Genomic DNA, 16434 nt, shown 5'->3' on the forward strand with positions numbered 1-16434 from the left:
AAACCAGCCTGATTAATTAAAAAAATAAAAAGAATTTACATTTTGCATGGAGCAGTGGAAAAGTCTTCATATTGACTGGATGCTGTATGCAGGCATGATAGTGTAGCACCTTTCCAGAATCCATCACACTGTTCATTCTGAAGTGGTCCATTGAGACACATAATGAGAATATGCACTGGAGATCTCTTCCTCCCAGAAATCAATTGAGGCGACTGATGTTTTCATTCCAAATGGTTTATGTAATGATTTCCGTGATGTGGAGGGCTGCTCCTAATATCAGCAGCCAGGGGTGGTGGACATGCCACGCCCTCTGATTAGCATTCATTGACTGGAGCATTGTGGGCAAGTAATCTGTAATTACAGGCTCGGGATCTGCTTGTGAAATGACTCAACTGCATTGTTGAGTCAGGGAACTGAACATTCAAAGGTAGGCATTATGGGAAGAAAATGCACTGAAAGAATGAGGTTAGAGTGAGAAAGTTGATGGACAGGAATAAACAGTATAGTACATATGTTTGCTAGAAATTGTACAGATTTTCCCTCGTTTGTGTAAGAAAGAGCTGTGGGTTTGCTTGGTGCTGCAGGCAGCCAGCTGCCAGTGTGTTGGCCAGTCAGTCAGTCTTTCCTCTCCTACCATAAAAACAGAGAATGGCTTCTATTGTAAGACACACAGAGAGAATGCTTATTATTTTTTGAAGGCGATTATAGCTTGTGTTGTTTTTTTCTCTTCTGTCTCTGTGTCTGACAGAAAGGGTAGCGTTCAAAGCATAACGACCTCGGCCATGTTTATACTTGAACATCGACTGTTGCAGCCCGCCTTTATAATGTTGGCTCCTCGATTTTCTGCCAGGTCTCACTGTCGGGAAAGTAATACAGGAAATGGCTCTCTTTGTGTCTCAGTCTCCGTCTCTACGCACACAAACAAACATTGCCTTACTGTTTGATTTTAATTAGGTGTAGAGTATTCAGTTTGTTTTAATTGTCAGGGTAAAACAACAATTTTAAGCTTTACATGGGAAGAACTATGACACTTGAAGTTGTGTTGTCCAGGACTCTGAGTGATGGAAAAAGTGATATTTTGGACTTAAGTGAAAGATAAGAGGAAAAACCATTTGCTTTTACTATTACTCGCAAACCTCACAAGAGTAAAAGCTATTTATCAAACTTCTTATGATTTTAAAGTACTTTTGAAATTAGGAGAGTTTCAAAGGTTTGGTCAAAAGTAGGTCTTAGAGTACAGAGACAGAGGCAAGCACACACCTCCTCAGACATGTTTTGGAGTGACTGTACAAAATATCATTGGTCATGATGAATTATATGTTAGCTGAAGCTCTGTGTATAATTCAGAAGTGGGTAATTTTAGCCTGTTATTTGCATTTGATTTGAACATTTGATAGGATGTTACACCACTCTATACTTTTTTCCCCACTTTCCATGCAACTTCACAGTCTGCACTTGTCACTGTACTAAATCTTCCTCTCAGAACTTTTTCTTACTCATCTACTATGTTGAGCCCTCTTAAGTGTAATCTTTTTGTAATTCTCTCTGGACTTGGTTTTCAGAGACGAACAGTCCTGACCGTGAAGCAAAAGAATGTCGACTGATAAACAGGAGTGCGTACAGTATGTCAAACACCATGTTTGCATGTGCGTTCATGTCTCCTTGGCTTCGGATAGGCCAGGGGAGCAAGTATGACGCTGTGCTCTGTGTCATGTGACAGGCACCAGTTTAGTCAAGAGCTGTGTGTCAAAGCAGGAGCCATTTCTAGAACATGATGCAATGGTTGTCTGCCCCTGAGGCAAGGGGGTGCGGGGTGTGGGGTGTGAGTGTGTGTGTGTGCTACACATAGGGACAATATGTGCACACTTACTGTAAATGCTTGCAAGTGTTTGTGTGTGTTTGATATATGTGTACTTAAGTGGAGGTGAGAGCCACAGTTCCACATTGCCACAGACTTGTTTTTTAGCCGACGGCAGCCAAACTCTGTCAGACTTTAAGATAGGGCTTTTCTCAAATCTGTGCTGTACGAGATTAGAATGATATACAAATATTAAAAACAATATATAATCAGTGTAACGATGTTGGTAACAATAACAGTAGTAGCAGTAATATCAATATTATCCATGAGTTTTAGTCTGTTTAATACTACTTTATTTTGCAGCTTAATGTTATACAGGCAGCAGTTTATCCAAGGCATGTTACAGCTCCGCAGGTAAACCTTGGTGAGATGAAAGGATGTGAGGTATGAACATCAAGAAAGAGAAAAATGTTGTCTCCCTCAGGTGCTTGTGCAGTGCTACCCACTGAAACACACGTGCTGGGTGGTGGCATGAGGAAACTATATGATCCTCAATTATGGCTTCTGTGAATAAATACTCAACAGTTTACAAACTTTGATGCACACATACACACATTAGACGGGGGATTAAAGTTTATATGTGAGTGGAAACTGTGGGGTTGTTTTTGTTGTGTTTTACAGGGTTCCAGTTGACTTAGGTAAGAGGCCGGGGAGAGCCTGCATTCCCCTGATCTCACACATCCTCCTTACAAGCAGGAAAACCACTTTGTGCACGTGTTTGTGCACATGCATGTGTGTGTGTGCACCAAGAAATGCTTAAATGTATAGGATTCTTAGGTAACTTGGTGGCAATCCGAACAGCCTGGAGAGTGTATGAGATCTGACATTCATTGCCCAGTGCTTTTTTATGTGTTTTTTATGTTTTATATATGCGTGTGTGTCACTGGCGTCCTTATGTATTTTGTGTGCTTGTGTGTACTGTATATTTACAACTTTTTGCAGATAGCCATTCAGATGTGGAGGTGAGTACAGTAGTGGAATTTTGTCAAGTCCACTAAGGCTCCAAATTTCTCAGCTTTTACAAGCCTTCACCAGTCACTACGGCTTTGCCTGATTAAATGTTGGAGGTTGCTTTTCCCTCTGGACAATAGTGGCAGAATAGCGTATGTTAATCTGGGGTAGTATTGGCTTCATGAACGTGTCTGTGTTGTGCCCTAAAGTAGGGCAGAAGAAATTCCCCATACATGAAGCAGATGCTGTTTTTTCAAGGCATCAAATCTTCCAAAAACCTCAATACTCTGGAACCCTTTTTATCATAAGTTAGTTTTTCTATGTGGACATTTGATCAGTGAAATTCCTACTGGTCCTGAGTTTGGCTTTAAAGCTGGAATGCGCTACTTTTACATATTAATGAACGTCCATTACATTCAAGCCTTTGCCAAACAAGTTCACACAATTCCAATTAAGCCTATCAGTGCCAGGTAAATGTCGCTGTGGCAACTTTCCTACGCTGGCACACTGGTAGCGATGCGGTTTATGTCACCCAAAAATGATTGGTTTGCCAGAGCTGAAAAGGGGAGCAACCATAGCGAAGAAAACGGAGTAGGCTACAGCACCATACAGGACTATGGAAGAAGCTATGGTGGGGAAACCCTAGGAAGCAGCCAAGAAAGGATTCCGATGCTCCAGATAAAAAAAAAAAAAGAAAAAAAGCTCGGCATACAGAGAAAGGATTACAGTCTAAAATAAAAGCGATCAATGGCGAGGACAAACGTGGATTACCATCGGTGTGGCTTTTCCTCGTTGGAGAGCGCCGAAAAAAGAGAAGGGACTGAGGCCAGACACACGTTCACAGTATTTGTGTAATTACTGTCATTATCAGGAGGGGGAAACCAAAGTTTCGCACTGCAGATTTAAGATAAATGTGGTAGTTTACCAACAATCGGAATTGATCCCATTTATTTAAAAAAAAAAAAGAAAAGAAAAAAAGAAGAGTATAGTAGAATATTAGTTTTGTCAGTGAGACAAAAAACACACAGAGACTTTGGTTTAAAATTTCCAGACGGTTACAAAAATAGAGAAATAGATGAGGACAGTAGGAGGACTTAATGTATAGATGTATATTTGCAGATGAGAGACAGATGGATAGTAGTCACATGCACAGGCAGATTGATACATCGAAAGCAAGCACACAATGCTGAGACTTTCAAATGAGAGGTAAAGAGAGAAAAATACAGATAGACAGGAAGTAAGGGTAACATTCACAGATGAGAGAATGAGAGAATGGGAACAAACAGTTGATCTCCTGTTTAGATAAGGCTCTATCTGTTGCTGAGGCTTGGCACACTGTGTTCAGCCCCACAGACACCGGCCAGCACTATGCTTGCACAACTCATGCACACAAAAACATACACACACAGGCAGGAGGAGAGAAGGCTTTTCAGGTTAAAGATCACACTGCCTGCGCTTATGTGCTTTGTTGTTTGTGCGATTGTTTTCAGGTACACACACACACACACACACACCACACACACACACACACACACACACACACACACACACACACACACAAACAAACAGAGTCACAGCTTCACCTCTCAGTGACAAAAGCCACAATGGGAAAATGCCCTCTTGCCATTACATGTCCCCCCCTTCAGACTGTCGCAGTCACACAGGTTGAACCTCTGATGGTGGTCGATATATATGGGTCAACGTGCGTCATCCAGCGTGACTTTGTGACCCTCCTCCTGACCAGAGTTGACTGCAGGTTGGACATCGCCCAGCTTTGGTCAACAGGCTTCTGGAGTAGGGACAGGAATTTGATTTTGAGACGTGGACGTTTTAAAAAGACATTAAACAAAAGTCCCAGCTTTTCTAAAAAAAAACAAAACAAAACAAAAAAAAAAAACAGAAAGTGACAAGAGTGCAGGAGCAGAGAGAGGGTGTGAACTGAAAATGAAACTTCATGGTGCACATAATGAAATGTACATGAGTCTTTGGATATCTCAGGAGCTGGAGTTTTATTTTCATGGAAGTACAGTTGTAGGCGTGAGCAGTGTTTACCAGAGATAAACCTGTGACATCAGTCTGTGAAAGGATGAAAAAGCAGGTTAAGCACTCAGGAGTTCAGAAGACATTGTATCTTATGAAAGAGCTGTTAAATGATGGTTTGGATTTGTTCAACTCTGTTAAAACAACACTCACGTACATGCCTCCATTGAGAGAGTTATTGGTCACTATAATCATTTCTCCTGCCCAAAGTGTCCATGAAACAAACCCTTCCTAATGCAATGACTTCCCTTTGTCCAAAATGTTTATTTTAAGTTGAGGCGAAGTTAATATAAGGCTTCAGCAGCCTCAGTCAGCCAAATCAAGTCACCATCTTAGATCCAGTAGTTGTGTGTAGGCCTATTGTTGGAGTCGTTTCCCGGCAAAAGATCTACATGAAAGTATCGGGACATTTATTTAGAACATTTAGTTTGGGCATTTCCCAAAATGTTGAACTATTCCTTTAATATCTGTGTAAGTTACCATTAAATGGTGATCATAACATCTTGTATACCACGTACACATTGGCCATATCATGAACTGAAAGCTCACGTTGTTGTCTCAGTCATGGTTGCCTTGCAAGTGGAAATTGTCTTCAATGTTGTTTCTATTAGTGTTTTATTTCTCATGTTATCAAATGAAAATGGACCGTCAGTGTGGATAAGATGAGGGCCAGATGAGGAGGCTAGGAGGGGAAGAGAAGGGGTTGGGCAAAACAAAATAAACAGAGCAAAACAAACATGGCAGGGCGTTTTCAAGTGTGGCTCCCAGGTGCACACACAGAGACATGGTCCAAAACCACACACACATACACACACACTTTTGCCAGAGTGGCAAGTGGCCAAGCTAGAGGAGGCTAAAGAGAGAAAGAAAATGACAGTATTAAGGATGGAGGCGCTCAATGAAGCGTGCTGTTGGCCTGCGCCCACAACCAAACAAAAACACTTAGCCAGCCCAGCCTCTTAATTGGGGTGTAAAAGTGTCTCTGCTCAGGCTGCTTCCACACACATATACACACACACACTTCTCTCTCGATCTCCTCTTCTCTTCTATCTTTCTTTGGTTCAGTTTCTGCAGTTGTTTCTAATGAGAGTTAAATGAAAGCGTTTTCCTGAAGCTGCCGTTCTTAATTAGCCATTTAGTGCTCAGTGACACAGGGAACAGAGGAACATAAACACTGAGGGACAGCCAGACTGAATGCAGGAGTGTTACACTTTCTGTAAATAGTGCTCAATTGTCCCACCATGTCTTCTCTGTGCGAGTTCAAGCATCTTTGTTCATGTTCAGGAATAATGTGTGAGAAAGCAGTTGCTCATTTATAATCTATTATGACACACAACATATTTTGCATTCATTTAAACTGAAAGAAAGTTACCAGAAATGACCAGATTTCTCACATGACTTCATTGTATTAAGGTCTTTGTGTCAGTTTTAAGTAGGACTGTATATCATTTGATGTTATGTGAAACAATTACTTATATGATACCCTTATTATTATCACAACAGTACTTTTTTCGAAACCTTACTTTGAGAAACAAAAGAGTTTTCATTCAACGAAAGAGGCCAAAGGTCTCAAAAGTTATGTCTAAACACAAGCAGCTGTACAGGAATGTTAACTAAATAAAACTCTAACTGGCAAAATTTGATCTAAGAAGAAGTAAAGATGATTACACATCCAAGATTTTATGCCAGTGTTTGCTACAGACACATTTTGGTTGGTACCAAAAAGTACTAAGGGTCTCTACTGAGCCATAGTTTTAAAATTCTGTCATAATTAAAAACATTTCTAAATTGATAACATCTAACCAGTATTATCTGCAACCATAAGACAGAGCAGATAAAGTGCTGGTCTGTAACAGACGTTCAGGAATATTAAGGTAGTCTATATATTGTAAACTGTAAATGTCTACATGCGCTTTCAGTGAGAACTGCCTGTAGAGTTAGAATTGGTATCGTGCACATTCAAATGCTTCATTAAATTTGATGCGTTGCCGATCTGTGAAGCAACAACCTCTGCACATATAGTCACTGCTCTCAACACATGAGCCTCCATCTGGTCGAGAAGGCTTGTTGTTTTTCCTGTATGCCTACCGCATGCCAATCACCTGTGTAGATAACACAAGCACAAACTCACTCCCACACACACTCATTAATTCTCTCTCCTGGTGGTGATCAACAATTGTGACGGGTGGAGTAGATGCCTAAAGGGCACACTAGCACGTTTGTTTCACTACGCCTAAAAATGGCCGCAAAAGGCAACCAAATAATCGCAGTCTGGAGGCCTGGGGCCACTTGAACTTTAACACAGATGCTTTTCCAGTGAGAGGTGACTTGAGCTAGAAATGATATCCTTTGCCGTCTTCTCCCTCGCTGGAATTAACTTGGCTGCCTGGAAGTGGGAGCTTGTTTTACAGTTATCTAAATAACTTGTGAGAGGAAAACAAAGAACTGAACATGTACTACACATATATGGTAATATAGTATTTGGTTGTGTAACAGAAAACATAGGAAGGTGTCTGGCTTGTGAGACTGTAGACTTGCAGGACTATAGTCAAAAAGAGGTCACACTAGCATTGGAGTTAGGGCTGCGTGATTATAGTTAAACCAACTGTCCAACTTTTGGTATAGATTTTATAATCATAATCATAGCTTAATGTTGTTACACTACGTAGATCTATGAATGCAAACTCCTGATTTTGAAGCTCATTTCAGGAAATTGATTCTTTCAGTGAGAAGCGTCTTCCTTCTGTGCATTCAAACAGGAAAAATTACAGCGCAAATACTTAAATGATAGTATTTGAATTGTTTCCAATTTACCTCTCCGTTCCGGCTCCTGAGCAAAATGAACTGCAATTGATGTGATCCTGATAGTGATACACTCTCACACAGACGAGAGAGCTGCGTACATTTATTCTTGTCTTCCTCTCACTTATTGCTATAGACACAGGCAAGCTCTTCTTTGATGCTGTCCATTTGTGATAGTTAAAGCTTTTCCATGGTGGCTTGCCTTACATCAAGACACAGACACACTCACTCACTCACTGGTGTTTGAATTACCATGAATATCTTATAAAGAACAGGGAGTGAGGGGAAGAGACAAAAACTGAAAGAGAGGGGAAGTGAAGAAGGAAGGATGGAAACAGACAGATGGAGAGGGAGAGGTAGTAATCGTGCTCTTGTGTTTTCCTTCCTGGCAGCCTGCATCCTTGTTAACAAATCCAAATTAACTTTGATAAGCTGGCATCAGATATGTGTGTGTGTGTGTGTGTGTGTGTGTGTGTGTGTGTGTGTGTGTGTGTGTGTGTGTGTGTGTGTGTGTGTGTGTGTGTGTGTGTGTGTGTGTGTGTGTGTGTGTGTGTGTGTGTGTGTGTGTGTGTGTGTGTGTGTGTGTGTGTGTGTGCGTGCGTGCGCGTGCGCGTACGTGGGCACGCCTGCGCCCCTCTACGTGTTCCATTCGTGCAGCGAGAGCAGTAGCAGGCAGGCAGTGCTAGCCGAGCGCCCCAGGGGATCTGGAAAAGTCTCTCTCCTCTCTCCTCCAGCTCATCAATGGACTGGCACTCCCACATCCTGCTCCATACACACACACACACACAAAGTGCACATGCGTTTATGCAAGTGCACATTCAGATAGACACATGCACAGCAAATACACACTTGCACACAGAGCCAAGTGGAGCACAAACGTACACACAAGGCTAAGTGGAGCACGCTGACACTGCTGCCCACTATTCTAACAGGGGATTGACTGTTAGTAGAAATGTAAGTAGCGTGTAGTGTGGAGAGGATGGGGTCTTCAGAGGATACCAACATGAGGCATTGCTTATCTGTTAATACCTCCTCATTCTCTTTGTATTTTTTTTAGAATACACATTTTAAATCATTTTACTTTAACATTTTACAGAGAAGTAGATATATGGAGAGAAACTGACATTGATTCCCAATGATGGTAATAGTTTGATTCCTGCTGTCCATGTGTGGTTTGGTGTGTGTTTCTCTCTGTGAGAATTCGTGTGTGAGCTGCGGAGGTAAGGATTGCATAAGGTGTTTGTGTGTGATGGAGGGAAATAAAGCAACCCCTCTTCTAGTGGAGGGAAGGGGATTGTTTTCAGGTGTTTGCACAGATCAGATGACTGCCTGCTTCCAGTTCTGACATCAACACACACACACACACGGCATATTTTAGTTGTCAAACTGCTTATCCAAATCTTCAAATGCTAAAGTCTGCCGTTGTTTCATAAATAGATACTATAGCATTTCACAAAAACCTCCCCATCCCTGCCACAAGATCTCCCAATGATATAGTTCACATTGAAACTGTAATCAAACATAGTTAGATTGTACAGCACTTCCTGTATGCATGCGCAATGTTTTACTCTTAAGTTTCATTGCTCTTATTTCAAGATACACATGATATAAAAGCTTAAATCTGAAGCGTGGAGTAAATGGTTTGACAGGTGACGTTAAGATTTTCAAATTTTTATGAGTAAGGTACATAATTAAATGAGAAGTGTTTATTATAACTATGCTTCCATAAACACATATTAGCCTGAGAGGAAGTGATGTTTAGTAACTCAATCAAAGCAGATACAGTCAGCGCTGGTGCTTCAGCGGAGCAGGGGAAGCTCTGTGTATGTTCATGCATGCATGATCTCAGAACCGCGTGTTTGGGGCTTAACATAGTCTGTAACCGCAGTTACTAGTATGTACTGTATTTGGAATATGCGATGCTTATGCTCCATCAAATACTTGGAATTTCATTTGTGACTTTGAGGTGGTACAAGGGCTCGGCTGAAGGGGTTGGGAGGCATGTTTGGACATTTGAGATTCAAAAGAATTTTGTTGTTACATCACCTTCTTGGGAAAGTGGTGTTTCCCACAGGTTGAGAAAGTGTTTATGGTGATGGGCGGGTTGTGGAGTTCATGCTTATCTGACACATCAGACTGAACAAATTATTATTATGCATTTATTATCCATTTATCATTTATTTCCTGCCGTCCTCATCTCACACACACTGGTTTGGTCAAGCAAAAAAAAAAAAAAAAGGCAAAGCAGTTATTACTTAAAACACGTGTGTTCTAAAGGAAGCCCTCAAAAGTCAGTGCTGGAAATCAACTTTGTGTTTCTAAACTTGCTTTTCCTGAAATGAACGTGTTTATCCTCATATGACCTCCCCATCCTTGAAGTTGCGTCCAAACCCAACTCTTTCCACGTAGTTATGTCCAGACTCAGCTCATTCACTTGACTGAATGTCATGTCCTTGGCTTTCAAGAAATTGCTCTTTTCCTCGAACCATTTAACAGATGCATGGTTGCATTATTGGGAGAATGTGAACCTGGGTTGACCCACCCAGGTCAGGGGTGAGCAAGTAGAGGAGGGGGTCAGAAATCAGCCGGCCATTTGCTGGCCATAACTTCAGGGTAGCACTTGAACTCACACATACACATACACACACACAACACACACACACACACACACACACACACACACACACACACACACACACACACAAACAGATTCCAGGAGGGTTTACAGAGACAGGAAGTGCCAATGTGGAACGTGGACAGGTGTGTGTGTTCATAATGTTTTTGTCTAGCAGTAGGGAAACATGGGGAAAAATAATGTTTCTTCTTATTTCTTCCTTTTCTTCATTACCATATTTATTTCTCTAGGATAATGTAAATCAAACAGTGTTAATCTTCTGTGTGATTTAAGTATCTGCTTGCTGCTGAGCAGTCTGTCATGAAGTTTTGATGAGCGTCAATTTTTATTCCGCTTTTGATCTCTCCCCAGCTGCAGCATTGGGAGTAAGCTTTGGCATTAAATGTTGTAGTAAGGTATCTGATAAGAAAATATAATATGTCATCTCATAAGGAAATGGTGTCACAAAGTATTTTAATACAGAAACTAGTTCCGTCTGAATGTCACTGTTTTGCTGTATGGCTCAGTGGCTGTGTCACCCCTACATTGTCGGCATCAGGACACATAGCATAGGCGCTTTCCTCTGACCTGCGCCTTGAACTACTTGTTGCTTTTTTTTTGTTGTTGAGACTTGTAGTATTACACAAGAACTAGTAGAAGATATCTGTAGAATCTCTAGTGGAAGAAATCTGATAAGAGTTTACACAGAAACATAACAATGTATGACATGGGTAATATTCATAAAAGAATAATGAAACTAGTAAGATAAATAGTTGGATTAATCTTGGTGCCAACAGAGTGTGTGTGTGTGTGTGTGTGTGTGCGCGTGTGTGTGTGTGTGTGTGTGTGTGTGTGTGTGTGTGTGTGTGTGCGTGCGTGCGTGTGTGTTTATATTTAAGGATATGACACAGGATATGAAGATATGCACCCTGGTTTAAGTAATGGACCAGGGCACAAGGTCAGAGGATGAGGTTGTGAATGTTGAAACCAACAGTGTTAAGTTTCATCTCAGGTCACGCTTCCATAAATTGAGGTGTTTTCTGAATCTGTAGTTCATTTTTGATCATCTTAAAACAAAAAGCTACTTTTTTTGCTGAATATTAATAAAAATAAAACATTAGGCCTATAAACTCCTTTGACTGCTTATGCAATCTCCACTCTCTTCCTTTATATCTTAATATATATATTTGTAAGACAGATCTCTTTGCCTAAATGCATCACCTGATGATACCAGAGTAGTGACACAGTTATAAGACTGCAGTAAAAATGGCTGCTGCTGTTCCACGGTCGTCTCTGTCTCTATTGTACAGTGTCAGTATTGAACAGTGGAAGAAAATTGTAGCACAGGACAAGACTGCAGTCATCATTGTAGTATGTATTCCCTGCACTTCACATCTCCCCCCACTACATTCAGATGGCCCCGCTGCCCTCATGAGGAATGAATGCAGTTTATAATTTTACCGACATGTATGGGAAGTCTAGCCGTCTAGCCATGTGTGGAAAAGCCTGGAAAAAGCGTCAGATGCCGTGAAAACAGTCTGATGAAAAGGAGAAGAAATGGTTTTTCCTTGTCTTTCTTTTTCTCTCCCCGTTTCTCTTCCCTGCTTCTGTTGCTCCACCTTATGTGAAAGATCCTCCTTCTGCACTCCCTCCCTTCTCCTTTTTTTTTTTTCTCTCTCTGTCCCTCTGTTCCTTTGCTTTGTGTGCTCTCTCTCCCTCTCTCCCCCTCTTCCTTCCCCTTCCATGCTGTGGTATGCAGACATGCAGGAATTTCTGGGCCTCAAAATGATAGACCAAACTTGTCAGCCCTGGCTCCTGTTACTAAAGATGGCCGCCTTGGCAGTGTGTGTGCCTGTGATTGGTGCATGTCTGAATTACTCCCCATGTGATTGGTCATGACATGTTTGTCCACAGCTCATGTGTTGTTGGCAAAAGCCTGAATTTTAGATTTTTTTTGTTTGTATAAGAAGCACTTTCCATCTGTAATTTGTGACTGCTTAGTGCCTCTAACTCTTTCTTTCCTCTCCTTTCTCTCCTGCACACGTTCTGTGTGTGGCCTCAGACACATTTGTGTTATTACATGATGGTGTGTTTGTGTCTTCTCGTCTGTATGAATGGGGGGTGTGTTTCTCAGAGCCACTCTCCACCCAACTAAGGGAAAGTGTAAAAGAGAGAAATGCATTACAGAAAAAGACGAAGACAGCTGCTCAAAGAAAAGCAAGAGATAACGATTATTTTCTGTATTGATTAATGTGCTGATTACTTTCCTTATTCATTTATTAATCATTTGATCTTAAATATCAGAAAATAGTGAAAAATACATTCAGTTTACTATCATGTAAGAGAAAAAAAGAGCAGAAAATTCATACAAATGAGAATCTGGAGCAAATATTTGTCATTTTTACCTTAAGAGATGAATGTAGAGTTATGCAGTGATGACTCTCTATAGGAATCTATCTGTATCATAGATTTTGATGAGCAAATAGGGACTCACATCATACTGAGGTTTTTACAAATATTATTTGTTGATATAGTCTGGTTAGTCAGATACATTTTGTGTCATTTAATCATCTGCTTAATAACAGTCTTGATATATATCAGTGGTTTACAGTAGTTACACAAAGGCTCTTTCTGATGTCATGGCATAGGTGCTGTTCAGACCAGTAAGTGAAATGTTACTACATTCCTTCCAACATGGTTTATTATGGTATTATTATAAGTCTTAAAAATGGTAAGTAAAAAAGTGCGCCCAATTTTTAGAGTAGTACACTTAATTTACTTTGGTTGTTGCTGCAACGCAGATGCAACTGGTGTCGACAAGGAAAGAACAGAAGACATGTATGTAAATATCCCTGTGAGTTAAAAGAATTAACCTGAAGTGTAAACGGCCCGTGTACAGAAAAATCTGCAGCACTTCAAAAGAAAAACTAAAGTAAGATTAATTACATGTTAAGTGATGCACTGAGAGAGCAGTGATGATGAAAATGAAAGTGTCTGAGATGACAACTACAAAACACATTATGTGTAGACGAAGCCTTTAGATTAACTTCTCATCATATGGTAGAGTGCAGCAGAGTGTGATTAAATAACTTGGCATGTAATGAAATATGTAGATAAATTAGAATATTATTATTTTAGAAGGAACTCTGCAGGCCTTTCCAATATGAGCAAGCTGCATGCAAATTCAAACACCCTCTTCTGTTATTTGTGCCTCCTAATATATTTTGGAGATAACACTGACTAGGGACCTTAGCCTGTCCTTAATATAGACTATGAGCTAATGAGCTGCCCCTTACGACTCATGCGTTTGTGTGTGAATCACCAGAATGACGTCCAACCCAGCTAATACTTAGCATGCCATGGCTGTTGCCTCCTCTCTCCAGTGTCGGGTGGCCAGGGCCTTGTGATAGCATTGTTGCAACTAAAAAAGTTCTGCTCTGGTGCTCTGCTCGCAGCCTGTCAGCCAGACATACTGCACTCTGCTGTCTGTTCTACACACACGACATAGATGACTCTCGCAACTATGTTTTGCTGGTACTTTGGATGACATTTGGTGCACCTGTGTTTCTGTGTGCGTACTCTGTATACCATATATCATCTGACTGCTCCTTGTGCGATTTGTATCTTGACATAGATAGAGTGGAATGAGGATTTTTTTTTTTTTCATGAGGAATTTGGTTGTCATGTGCTGTCGGTTTTCCTCTTTTAGTTTGCCTGTGTGTTCTGGACCAACATCTGACCTACACAACTCAGAATTTGGGTTAATGAGATCAACTGGACCCACAATATTTCTGGTGTGTGGACAGCAAGCATGTGACCCAGTATAATTTATATCAATCACGCGGGATGGAGCCGTGGACATTAGCAGACGCACAACACCACCACCGGTCCATCCTCAGGTCTCTAGCAAACCAACCCAGTGCACAAACCACCATTTTGGAACTGCTGTTTCCACTCAGGGTGGCTGCTTCTGAAATAAGAAGCCAAGGAAAAAAAAAAAACCCTCCCAAGTGAATTCTTGTCTTATGGTAAGATTTACTTTTTATACTTGTTTGTGTATTGTATTGTATTTTGGATGTGAGTGGGAAACTTGGAAAACAGGTTAGGTTTCTGACACGTCTGGTAACAAATGGCTTTGCTTGTCACCCACATAAAAATATAAGCTGCCGGGAGCAATGCTGGCGTATGTCCCCCTTATCGCCCACCATCTCTCTTTCTGCCGCCTGGCTCGACCAATCCAGGCAGAGTTTGGAAGGAGAGGGGCGCCCCTCTGGCCAATTCCACTAAACTAATTGGTTGCAAGGGCTTGTGGGTAGAGGGGAGTCTGGGAGCAGAGGTGAATATCTTAGTGTGAGTGTGCCTGTGCAGACATGTGCACATGGAGGTAGGCTTATAGTTGGGTCCTGTTAAGTGTGTTTGTGTGTTTATCCCTCACTTCCTACCAGAGCAGGAATGGTAACACCAAGGGAGGAACTGGGCGGGGCTCCTATTAGCGGAAGTGCGATGCTTGCTGGAGGGGTTAACATTAGCAGAGGGGGGGGGGGGAGAGGTCAACATTAACAAAAGGATGTTGGTAGCAATGGCAGGGATAGGACCACAAAAAATGTAGGTGCTGATAGTTGTTATTTGTCTCTAGTTTATAGTTTTTCACGTACACTGAGTAAATGCATCCAAAACAAATCCTTTATAAAGCTTATCACATTTCCTTTTTGTTGAGACCATGTCAGTGAAGTGTTGATTCAACTCCATGGTCATTCTGGAGAACATTTGAGGTGTTTGCATTGAAAGGTAATTCCAAAAACAGGCCTCATTCAGACAGAGAAAATGACCATAGAGTTTAATATATTACTGAATCAGGACTAATGTTTGAATGAATGGATCAGTAATTGAGTGTGGGAGTGGATTTTTTGAATCAAAGCATAAACATCCAGCCGCCTGCCCTTAATGGTTCTCTTAATGTTGTTCAAAGTCAGTGCTCAGCTGTGTGTGTGTGTGTGTGTGTGTGTGTGTGTGTGTGTGTGTGTGTGTGTGTGTGTGTTTGTGTAGGGTTGCCTCTTGTATGTGTTACCCCCTCTGAAGAGTGGATAGCAGTGATGGAGAGAGGGATGCAGAGAACAGCTTGGATGACAAACTCAGCTCCCAGTTCTCTTTGAAGGGACGTATGTCTGTAGGAGGAACTGTCTGGAGCTCCATAAGTCCATACTGTGGACAGTGTGTGCACGTGTAGATTGAGACAGATGCTCCAGTCTCATCGTCTCATGTGTACCACTGACAGAGATAAATGTGCCGATAGCACTTTCCTCGACTGCAGAAAAATAGCCGTGGTGATGCATGGCGCTCCTCGCCTGTGGTAGCTGATTGGATGACCGTATTGCCCCTAGTTGCTTATTGGCCAAGTTTGTTAGATCTTGTACTGTGATTGCTGTTGGTGGTTTGATTAAAGCGGTAGTCTTACTCTATTTATATATACCTATATTACTCCATATTTCTATTTTGTTTTAACATAAATGTCAAATGTAATGGTTTATCTTCTGTCTCCAGATTATATTCATTTGCTATTTCTCACTTAAGTGACTTCATAATCAGGCAGGTATAGTCGTGAGTAAGAGTTTGATCAATCAAGAATATATTAACCACGAGTAAAGCATCCCAAGGTCATCAATTTCCTATGTGTTAGTTTCTGCAGCGGTTAGACTTATGCTGATTATTGATCATTAACGTGGCTGCCAATCAGTTAATGAAACTGCTTAAAATTGACATCCCTAGTTCCATTGAAGGTGATTAATTTAAGCAGTCCCAGCGAATAGCAATGCCCTCTTTTATTCATGTCAAAGACCAAACAGGGTGAAAATAACTGAAATCTAATATGCAAGATACCTAATTAAAACCAAATAGTTGTTTGATTTCCTGCTTTGTGAATCATAATATTTGCTGTATACACACCACTGTCAACAGGTCCGTCTGTGAACGCTTCTTTATTCCAGGAGCCGACCATGGCCGCTGATAGCATCAATCACCAATACCTGTTTACTGTCTCCTGTTAACCGCTCTTCCCCTGACCGCCCAGACTCCCCATTCTGCGCTGATTTAATTTAGTCCTCATTCTACTTTTTAAAATCTTATTACAAAGACACACACACACGCGGCTGTTTACCTCTGCCCATCCAAT

The 16434-nt window shown here is 41.2% G+C and overlaps 1 protein-coding gene across 1 annotated transcript in view; it reads left to right on the forward strand.

The window, feature by feature from the left end:
- The window catches only part of insrb (insulin receptor b), an 84129-nt gene that overhangs the window by 24907 nt on the left and 42788 nt on the right, over positions 1–16434 (forward strand). The gene's annotated exons all lie outside the window — the stretch shown is intronic.

This window comes from Seriola aureovittata, chromosome 6 (assembly GCF_021018895.1).
Source record: "Seriola aureovittata isolate HTS-2021-v1 ecotype China chromosome 6, ASM2101889v1, whole genome shotgun sequence".
Taxonomy (NCBI): Eukaryota; Metazoa; Chordata; class Actinopteri; order Carangiformes; family Carangidae; genus Seriola; species Seriola aureovittata.